We start from the raw sequence: 6,494 nt of genomic DNA on the forward strand, positions 1-6,494 counted from the left end.
CACCTAAACTACTAGTGTTCAAGTTCTAGAGTGTTCCTACAAAATCATAGTTTTAGGATGACTGCTCAGAGATTCAAGACACAAATTTGGGAAAATTATTAAAGATATGCAACAAACCAACTAAGACATCCTAGATGATCTCCACATTAATTTGATCAGGGCTTGTTAATGTGACGTCACACCCAGTGTTAGTGCAGTCTTTAGAGCTGATCATGACACTCAAAAAATATTTTATTCTTAAAGAGAGGGTAGTCAAGAGCATAACAAGAGATATCATTCTCAATCTTTGACCTAAGAATATTGAGAAAGTGTTCCATCTCCCAATGGTAGATTAGTTCATTTAGCTAACCTATGAGAAAACAAAGAGATGGTATCGAGAACATATGGATGAGGATTTTGAAATCATCCAATCTTCATACCTTATAGAGAAGACTCCTTTGGGAAAGAAAATGGGTAAAGTGGACATGACAAGAGGATACATGAAAGAAGACATTAGATACTCAATCATACTCTTGAGTAGAGTTATGGGTTTTCCAATAGCCATACACCTAAACATTTTCATTGTGCATTTTATTGGGATGATAAAGAAAGAAAAGATGGCACTAGATTGGGCTTCTACTCTCAGTCAGAATTTGGGTGAACAATTGGTTGTGGCAAAGATCAATAGGAAATTTTGCATGACATCATACTTAGTGTACCTGTTAGCTACAATGGTGACTATTTACCCATGTACCTATGAAATGTGGCCTCAGAAACTAATAGAAACTTCAACACAATCTTTATTCACGGATTCATCCTAGAATGAACATGAGATTGTTCACCCAAGAATAGTCCGGCAAGGTGACCTGTTGCCTTCTATCTAGAGAGATTTTGATTATTAAATATCCTCAGATTTGAGGTGTAAGAAACTAGATCCTATAAGAACGAAGGATTTGAGAGATGCAAATAAGCTAGATGAATGTGAAAATTTACTCTAAATGTATAATGCAAACTAATTTAAGAACTTGTAAAAGAAGTTATACTAGATGCATACATTCTAAATGCTAAATGAAATTAAGCTAAATGATGAAAATATGTGAGAATGTATTGAGCTAAGTGAGTGCAAAATGCGACAGCAATTCGATAGCAAATCTAAAATCCACCACAAAATGAAGAAATGAGGGTATCTAAAATAGATTTTCTTGAAATACTCCAACGGTTGAGATCGATTTCAATCAACGGTAAGGATTGAAGATGAGGTTCAGCTAAGGTGGAAGATTCCCAAATTAGAGGGAGTTAACCGGCTCAGATCTGAGTGTGAGAGTCATTCAGCTCAGATAAACTTTAGTGTGAGAGTAAGTGATCTGGGTCACTTCTAATTTGATTAGCAATGAACTAGGAATTTCCATTTTTGAACTGAAGAGAAAATTAGGAGAGATATTTGATTTAATAAAATGAGATATGCTCTCATAAATATATTTTCTATTTAATTAAATAATTTTTTAAAATTAATTAGAGACACTTTTTTGTTTAATCAAGTAACTTTATTTAATTAATTAGGAATAACTTCCTATTTAATTAAATAACTTTTCTTAATAAATTAGAAGTAGCTTCTCCATTTAATTAAATAATTTTGTTTAATTAATTAGAAATACCTTCCCCATTTAATTAAATAATTCCTTTTAATTAATTGATATATGTGTATTTATTAAATTAAATAAATTTAATCCCATAGTACATTAGCCTTAGGAGATAATTTAATTTAATAAAGTATGAATACTTTAGATTAAATTAAATTGAAATCAAATAGGTTTAATGTGGCTAATATGAGTGCGTACTATAGGGATTAAATAATGAGTATGATGAATGTAGATTAGAGTTTTCTACATCTAACAATTAAGTCAAGTAGCGAGTAGCAGAATGAGAATTGCCTATTAGAATAGGTCTTAGAATTGATCAAAATAGACTAGAATTGGTCATCATGGAAATGAGCCAATTTTGGGGTATTACAATCCAGAGCTCTACAAAAGGGGTAGCATGTAGGATGCAAATGCATGGCTATATATTGTCTATCCTTAGCTATTGAAGAAGAGGGTTTTAGAGTAAAGAAAAGAATATAGAATTGTAAATGATGGTTTTATTTTTGCCATAATTCAGTTCATAGAAGTGGATTATGTGAAGAGAATATCAGAGGTGGTAGTTATACAAATATCCCTAGTTAGAGGATATTATATCTATTTTTGAATGTTTATGTATTTGAGGGTAGTGGGTACAACTATCAACCCTAAGAAGCTTTGAGGATATAATGGAATTGATAGAAGTTTTGAGGAAGCTTGATTCTTCACCAAAGGATGCATGAGCATTGACCTTTGTTATGAGTGATCATAATCACAATCTTTTTCTCATGTAGCTATCCCTCCTCCATAATCATATGTAGAAGAATTGACTCCACAAGATTATTAGATCTATGCAATTATGCTTGGAAATCCAACCTTAGAAATTGTGAAGCTGATGGTAACAAAAGGGATGAAGGAGGTGTTCAGGAGCCTAGAAAAGGATGGAGAAAAATTGATAACACTTTGGTGATAGAATGAAATCCTTAAGGGATATTTGAGAAAATTTGTTGGCCCCTTAGATCCCACTAACCCTGAAGTAACTCTAAATGTGGCAATTTAGAGAAGGGATAGGGGTGTGGTTTTGCTGGACCCATTTTTGAGAGCTTGTTAGCAATGGTGGGAAAGTTTTGAGGAGAAAGGCATACTAATTATTTAGGGAAATCTTAAATTATTACATGTTATGCAAGAGAATGTGGATAAGTTAGTGGCAATTTTGAATCAAGATTTTTGTTTAATGGATGAAGTACATACCTAGGGAAAAGACTTGTAGGCATTATGGGCAATCAAAGGCCAGAGGTATTGGATGTTAATGGATGCATATATAGTTGAGGAGGTAGATTTAATAGATGATTGGATTGAAAAGATTTTAGATGGAAATAAAGTAATGGAATCATCACATGTGGAGATTCACAGGCTCAAGGACCAAGCCCAAGAGCAAATTTTGGAAGCTGAGAAGCATTCTAGTGATGCATGTCTAGGCATTTTGGAGGATGATGCATGGGAAAAGCTAATACCTACAGAGCTAGAAGTTGAGAAATTTTGGGAAACTTTTGATGAAGTTTCTAATGATGAGGATATCTGGTAGGAATTTAGAATGGAAGAAGCTTTATTAGAGCTTGATACAAAACTTAGGGATTTTGTAGAAACCCATATAGAAGTCGATAACTATAGGCAAAAAGTAAAGGATAAATATAATGCCTTAGACTTATCAGATGCAGCTCAAGTCACTAAGATAATTGAGAAATTAAAGGGCAAATACCTAAACATAGCTCTAGTATAAAGGGGAACAAAACCCAGAAGCCAGAATTTCAATTTTGACACTTGGTGAAAATTTTGTATTTTTTGCCTCTGAGGTGTGCTACTTCACCAAGTGTGCTAGGTGCACTAGTGATCTTTTTGAAAAGTGTTTTGGAAGATTTTGAAGAAGTCAGAGGTGCATTGATAGTTAACTACCAATTCTAAAATTAGTGCTTTCCATGCATCAGAAACACATTCTAACAGTAGTTTAACTTTGGCATATGCCTAGTAAAGATGGAGCTTCTATTATTGGCACTTCCAAACACTCCTACATCAACTAAAGGCTCTCTTCTTCTTATTTTCTCATGTTTTCTTTGTTTTAAGACATGTAAAGTCTCATGCAACCAATTAATGATATAAAATGGATGGAGTCCTATTAAGCACCAGTTAGAGGTCAATTTGTACATAATTAGATTTATTTTATTAATTTAGAAGCATATGATTGTATAAAAATATCTCTCACTCTCAACATGAATTAAGGAGATGATTTCTTATAAATAAAAAATTGTAATATGTAATCAAAGCCACCATTATTTTGCAATAATATATGCTTTTGGTGCTTGCATTTGGAGTGTAGTGATTCTTGCCTAGGTGTGTTATATTTTGTGAATGTATGTTCATGGAATGTGATTGAGCCAAAAGGTTATTGCATTATTTCTGGTTGTGCATTCTTTTAATTCTGGTTTTTTCTATAGTTTTATGAATTCCACTAACGTATCTAGTTCAAGAAGAGATCACCCATTTTGTTCTTGCATAACTTTTTGTCTCACATGAGCACACTTTCTGTGGCCTTGTGATTTGATGAATAGTGAAACATCATAAAATTACTAAATTTCCCATTGAAAATTGCATCAACAAAATTAAGGAAGCACTACTCCTACTTTCATTGGTTACCTACCGATCTTTTTGAAATGTTAACTTGCAAATGTGTTGTTTTCGTAGTTTATGTCCATTACGATTTTACTTTCATGTTATTTATTTAAACTTCTTGTCACCTTCTCTTCATTATTTTCTTTACTAACCCCTTGGTTAAATTAGGAATTCATATAGTTGCATTGTTAGATTGCATTCATCTTAAAATAGAAAAATAGAAAAATATAGTTCATTTTGTGTGTTTAATATTTTGGAACAACAAAAAAATTCTACATCTTATCTAAAGTTATCAGAACTAGAAAAGGCCTCCTCATGAACACTGACATGTATCTTCAATTGAGTAGATTCTATTAGGTTACAAGATCACCTAAAACCTTAGAGTTGATCCCCAAGATTGACTTTTCAAGAGATGAGTTTGAAAGGATTCCTACCATTAAGCATCATGAAAAATGATAGCTCAACAAGTTGTTACAATTATAAAACATAATTTTTCTTTGTGTTCCATTAGCTCCTCCTCCTTCATTAGATCTTCTTGAGGATTTCTTTCTTTCATTACCTATAGAGCTACTATCCCTAAACATTCTACTAGTTCTATTATTACTATCAAACTTAGATTTTCTACAATCAACTTCTTTATGACCAAAACCATGACAATTATAGCAATAGAAATTAGTAATAGGTTTTAACGATTTATCTATATAATCTATCTTCATACGACCAAATTCATTACATATAAATCATCTACCTTTGAATTCACACCTTACCTCTTTAGATGATTCAACTTGCTATGTTTTCTTAAGCTCATCATATTTTTCAAGTTGACTTGTTCAAATTCTTTAGGTACATGTTTATATTTACTTGGTTCAATCTCATTCTGATAATTCTGCTTAGGTTAAGGGCCTGATTTAAATAGTTGGATTTGGTTCCTTTCTTGCTTCAATTTTTTTTACTAATTTTTCTCCAATGAAATATCTAAGACCATTTTTACCATAGGAAGATCTTTGATAATATAGTTTCTCATCAATTTTATCACTACTGGAATATAACTTCTCTAACTATTTCTTATCCTGTGTTAATTTTCCTTTCATAATAGTATCATATTTCTCAAGTTTTGCATGCACTATTTTGATGTAATAAAGTTTGTATCACTTTTGTAAGAGGGGATCTTAGACCTACATTTTCAAATTTCAAATCTAATTCAATCTTTCTATCATATTTCTTTAGACATAGCTTTAGTTCAACAATATTCAATTCATGCTTCAAAATCTCATTTTCTTTCTTTAAGTTTGCTACCTCATTTCTATTTTCTATCCTTTCTCTAGGTTCTATTTTGAATTGAGATCATCAATCATGTCTTTCAATTTTCAAATGTAGTCTTTTGCATCTTCATACCTTTCTTTTGGATTATCTCTTTCTTTGGTAAGAAGATCAATCTACTCAAGGGCTTCTTCAAGATTCCTCTATAACTATTCCATATTCATAGAGATCTTACTCAAGTTGTTAAGCTTTTTAGGAGTAACTATGCTCTGATACTAATTGTTATAAATATGTAAAACTGGGGTGGGGGTTGAATCAACATTCTACAAGCTCTGGCCCATAGCTGACTATTGTTAATTACTTTATAGCATGCATATAAAAGTAAACAAACAATGTTGAATGGTAATAATAAGCATACACAAAGAGAACTCATAACACCATAGTTTAATAATTAGGGAACCCCTATACTAGGCCATGTTAAAAACCTCAACCCTATTAGGTGTTGGTATATACATTATAGAATGTATGCAATATGAGCCCACTACCCAAACATGAAATTATACAATACGATTCCTTTAAACAAAAGAGATATATAGAAAAAAATCTTACTCTTGATATCTTCAATATTTGATCTTACTTTCACTGCTCTTTGCATACCTCTAATCATACACTAGAATTCACATCATATAGTTCACACATTACTTCACATATCACATTGATCTTTCACATTAGATCACATAATACAATTTTTCTTTTATACCTTTTCATTTCACAAAACTTTCCCTATCAGCCTTCAAGCTTTCACATGCTTGGTAAAATACAAAATTAATTCTTGCTAACTTAGGGTTAACATCTCATTAGTTAAATAATTATTTCATAAAAAAATAACTCTTTATCCTATAGTTCACATTTCTCTATCATGCTCTATCTAGTAAAGTAACCATAACTCTTTCTGTGTTGTCACGCACACTT

Source organism: Cupressus sempervirens, chromosome 4 (genome assembly GCF_028749045.1).
Source record: "Cupressus sempervirens isolate cs-2001-9-10 chromosome 4, ASM2874904v1, whole genome shotgun sequence".
In the NCBI taxonomy this organism is placed as follows: Eukaryota; Viridiplantae; Streptophyta; class Pinopsida; order Cupressales; family Cupressaceae; genus Cupressus; species Cupressus sempervirens.